Source organism: Callorhinus ursinus, unplaced genomic scaffold (assembly GCF_003265705.2).
Source record: "Callorhinus ursinus isolate GAN/ISIS: 27379988/994484 unplaced genomic scaffold, GSC_fseal_2.0 scaffold406, whole genome shotgun sequence".
NCBI lineage: Eukaryota > Metazoa > Chordata > Mammalia > Carnivora > Otariidae > Callorhinus > Callorhinus ursinus.
In genome coordinates, this window is record NW_027397461.1 from 19,366 (window position 1) to 24,450 (window position 5,085).

The window sequence follows — 5,085 nt, forward strand, 5'->3', positions numbered from 1 at the left end:
CAGTCCATTCATTTGTCCTGCTTCCATGCCCTAGATTCATCTGGGGATCACACTGCTATAGCAAGAGAGAATCTCCCATTCACCATGGTGCCCATTTGCACCACTGCAATCCAGGGACTTCCTGTAGAAGGAGAATCAAGAAAGGTTACTAAAGGGGAGTGGCACCTGGGTGGCTCAGTCAGTTAAGTGTGCGACTCTTGATTTCACCTCAGGTCATGATCTCAGGATCATGAAATCGAGCCCCATATCAGGCTCCATGCTCAGCAGTAAGTCAGCTTGGGATCCTCTCTCCCTCTCCATTTGTCCCTCCCCTCTAAAATAAATAAATAAATCTCTAAAAATAAAAAAAAAAAAGCTTAAGAAAGGAAAAGAAAAACTAATGGAAGTCTGCATATGTCAAAAAAAAAAAAAGACTCCAAAAAAACTGACAAACCCAATGCATTGGAAAAATTATAAACTTGAGGATTCAGAAAAATAAAGGCACAGTTACTTTCTAAAGAACAGAATCACACTTGGAGATCACTGAGATAATTCCAGTTTCAATGTATTCCCTGTGGAGAAAAAAATCTGGGTTCATCAAGCAGAAATGCTCCCTACATCTTCCGTATTTAAAAACTCAGCTTTACTTGAACTTTTAAGTTCACCATCTGCCAAAAGTCTGTTTTCTTATATAAGCAAAACCTGGGTTTCAGCGGGTATTAATAATACATCTATATTACTTCATTTTGGCATGCTTAAGGGTAATCATAATCCTTTGAAAAGTCCATAGTTTATTCTGTTTAAAGCTACTGTTAGAGTTAATGCATTTTCATTTTTCTACCTTCCATTCAATTAATCTGAAATCAGATATGCATTTCTTTTGATTGTGTCAACTTTTAGCTTTCATCCCATATACCAAAGTAATAAGTTTGAGTATCTAGCAGATAGGAATAGATGTATGTATTTCAAATCCTATAAAAATTCTTAAAATATGCACAATAGTATCACGTTTATGCAAAGGTCATATGTAAAGTAGCTTCAGCCATCTGGGTTGAAGATAAGAACCCACAAGTAATTGAAGGTCAAGGTCTCGGGTACAAAAAGTAGAGGTTGCTTGTTGCTGCTGTAGCAGCCCAGTGGTCTTCTATTGCTTCTTTACTGCCAACTACCCACAGCTGCAAGCAGCCAAAGTCAGACACACTCTGCCAAGGGCAGGAGGAGGAGGAGCTATAGGCACCAGAACCACCCCCCCAAAGACATTCTGCTTTCTCTTCTGCTTTATCTTCTCACACTACCAGTCTTGCATATTTCTTTATTGTTCTGCCACTCATGACTTCCTTGGAAATGGTGACAATTTCACAAAAGTCTTCTTTCCTACCTAAAGGTAGAACTCTTGGCTCTACTCATTTCTTATTGCATTTTCAAGACAGCCCTCCCAAGCCTTCAGGAGAAGGAAGGGGCCAAAGAATGAAGTTATTAGTGTTACTGCCTACACCGTATATATTCCTACAAAAATGCCGATCAATGACTCCAATCCCCCCCCCCACCTCCCCAGCATTCAACTTTCTTAGCTGAAGGGCTGTAGTCAATTCTATCTACTGTAGGTCTTACTTCCAAAACCAAAGCATCTGTCATATCCCCCAAATCTTCCAAGCTTCCACCAAGAGGGAAACCTCTCTGGTTCCTACAATCAGCTTCCCTCTACCTCTCTCCTACAACCACTCCACTCGATGTCCCAGCCTCCCAAAGACAATACGCAGATTACCTGAGGCCACTGAGCTGAAAGCCTCAGCATTTTTCTTTTTTTCTTCTTTCTTTTTTAAATTATTTTTTTCCTCAATTCATGTCCCCCTATTCACAATACAGGCAAAGGGCCTGGGCTATATATGGGTGGATTTACTCTGCCTCCTTTTTTCTGTACAGTCAGTGTAAGAACAGCCTGTGGTAAGAACCCTCAGGTTTTGGGCAACTCTCCTCCTAGATCTCTAAAATTGAAACCTTGCTAAGTGGCTCCAACACTGTGTTACCCTGCTTATCACTGAACCATGTACATCTTAGGACACGGGTCTTGTGGTAGACCTACTGCGTGCAGGGCAACACCCCTCCCAGAGCATCTATAAGATACTAATATCTGCGACAACCATGCCTGAAACAGGTTTACAGGCCCTGCGAATAAATGAAGCAGGGGAAAGATTAAACTCCCCTGTTCCACAGCCAAAGACTCAAGTCACAACAGGCTTTTTATGGCTGCCCTTCTACATAGGCCCAGACTGAGCACAAAAGTCTGACACAATTCTTATCCAGTGATTATTAGTAAAAAGATGCATCCAAAATGGAATTCTATTGAGGAGAAGAATTCAGATTTAAAGAGCTTACACCAAGTCTCAATCATATGTAATCCAAAGAAGAGGTCCCCTTTGTATATCAATCTGACCAATAATGATTTGATTGTCTATAGAATACAGAACTCTGAAGTATAGTAAAGGATATCTTTGGAAATTCATTATAAAACCCGTATTAAGGCATTTATAGCTAGAGAGTCAAAATACGTTAGGTTTTCAAAGCAAAGCATAGATATGCTTGAGGAATGGAGGAAATTTACAGAAAGTCCTAAGTTTAACATTACTTTATTCCCTTTTCCCATTTCTTACTGTCTCACAAGAAGGGAATAGTTCATCTGTCCTTGACTTTTTATATTTATTTACATGTTCCATAAATTATCTCTCTTATACTTATTTCACAGGTAAACTCTTAAGATAAATTCTCAAAAACAAATCTTACTATATATCTCTTATTTGCTTTTCCCTGTTCTCCATCCTTCTTCCTGCTGCTTACTCTGGGGGTCAAATTTTTCTTTTCTTAACCTTTTCCCTTATGGTTATTCTCAATCTCTGCTTCAGCTGACTTGACCTAACCAACATATCTGCCATTAATTTTACATGAATAAATTACCTTACAACCATCCTGTCTTAAGTCTTATGACTCTTTTCAAAGTAAATTATTCAAAATAAATTATCCCTAAAGAACTTGAGTCCAAGAATCCGCTGAAGTTACATGAGTGAGGCTTTATAAATTTTTAACTGTTTCAGAACAGGTGAAATTGGTTTAACTAAAAGCAAACTACAGATGAATTCAAAGGGAAGACATTCCCTACTTAAGAGCACTTTTATATTGCTATAACAAATTTGAAAGTCCTGAGATAATTACAAGTTATTGTTTTTCTTTGATTATATAATATATAATATATAATATTTTAAGTTGTTTTTATTAGATGCTTTAAACCTTTAGCAGTGAAAATCGCCTACTTACCCAGTGAGCTGTAACCATGATGCATTATCTGAAGAGAGAAATCTGAAACAATTTTAGGAGACAACAAATATCAGAGGCCTAAAAATGAATTGGACAGATGTGTATGGAGTGAAAGGGGGGAGAGTTCTTAGGGCTAAAATAAAGACATTTGGCTACGTGACTGAAGCAGGTGCCCTGGGGGTGGGGAGGGGGATGCAGGTGGGGAGTGAAGGAGTTGAGAGAACCCAAGTAACCAACCGGAAAGCCATGGAATATGTTTTCCAAACTCAGTCAACCTCCACTGCCCCAGCTTCCTCCATCTCCAAACTCCTTCCTCAATTTTTCCAACTGAGGTATCTGAGATAGGCAAGGGCAAGGGACAAGAGTCAATCTCAGTATCCAAAGACACCAAGGGAAGGAACAGGAAGGAACAAGAAGGAACAAGAATAATAAGCTTACCAATCAGTTCCCCCAAAGAAGATTATAGTAACAAAGCACCCACTTGAACTTCCAAAGGAAGATAGAAAGGAAAGAATGGAGGAAGGGAATCAGAATTCCAGAGGGAAAAACAATATTCTTTAGAAACCAAATATTGCATAATCAGCATTTCTCTTATTCCAACTGTCTCCCACAAAGTTAAGAGTCAAATCTTTGAATAATTTAACTACTTTACAATCACCCCCCAGGCAAACTGAAATCTATCAGGAAAAGTGTATCAAGAGAGTGTGTGCACATTAGGTTGTATAAACTCTTCGTAACTGATCAACAGCCAGCATTGAAAACATTCATTATGTAGAATTCAGACCTAAAGATGAATTTTTCCATTTTCACTTTTTTAAAATTCCATTGTTCTCCTACAGAATTAGTGAGATAAAAAATGTTGTGTACCTTTTTTTTCCTCCTCATTGAAAGGCTGGTTAACAGACTTCTCCAGCCCTTCCAAAGTTATCGCCAATAGCTCAGTGCCCTCTAGTGGTGTTCCCGCCACACTGCTTCTCTAGCCTCTGCGGCTACCTAGGTTGTTTTTAAACATTCTGCATCTACAGCTCCGAAGATAAATTAGTGGCTTAAGAAAAGTGCTGTTTGGATTGAACACAAATCATTTGACAAACGGAAGGAGAAATAGGTATAATGGACTCTAAAATCAAGCAGTACAATTATTTATGGCAGGGGCAATGATTATGTCATTGTCCTCTTTCAAAAAAATATTCAATTTGATTTTTTAAAAAAACAGCCTTGTTACATGACTGAATTACCATTAATTGTGGATTTACGTGACTGGCTTCAGAAACAGACAATGAACTGAACCAAATCTAACCAAAGTGATCCAGCAAGCAGGGGAGTGATAAGAGAGCATCATGCTAGACCATAATGGGAGGAAGCTAATTTTCTCCAGGTTTACATCCTCTTAGTCTGAGCTGGGAATGGGCTAAGGGAGTCAGATGTTATGAGAAAACAAAGCTCCTTGTGAAGGAAAAGTTGAGCTCTTCCAGAAAGCAACCCTTTCAAACATCTTGAGAACCATTTCTTAACAGAACCTTTAACCCTACAGTCCTTGATCCAGCAGCTTTTTAAATGATATTATAGGGTGACCCTTGTTGGTGGGGTGGGGGGTTTCCAATAGAAGACTTTGTCCACCACGCAAAGGTTCATTTTATCCTCATATGTGAAAAAATCAGAACCTCCATATTTGCTACCAAAAACTATCAAATAATCCAAGAGTAATTTCAATCTGGGATCTATGAGGTCTCCCTGTGAAAAAGAGAAAGGACATCCCCACAGCCCCCTGCTCCATTCTGACTAGTCTATTCCTGGGGC

At 39.0% G+C, this 5,085-nt stretch overlaps 1 non-coding gene across 1 annotated transcript; it reads right to left on the reverse strand.

Moving 5' to 3' along the window:
• Positions 1-1,820: 1,820 nt before the first annotated feature.
• LOC112819096 (small nucleolar RNA SNORA51) lies at positions 1,821-1,933 on the reverse strand. Its single transcript, XR_003206764.1, has one exon. It is a non-coding gene; the product is annotated as a small nucleolar RNA SNORA51 (small nucleolar RNA).
• Positions 1,934-5,085: the final 3,152 nt, after the last annotated feature.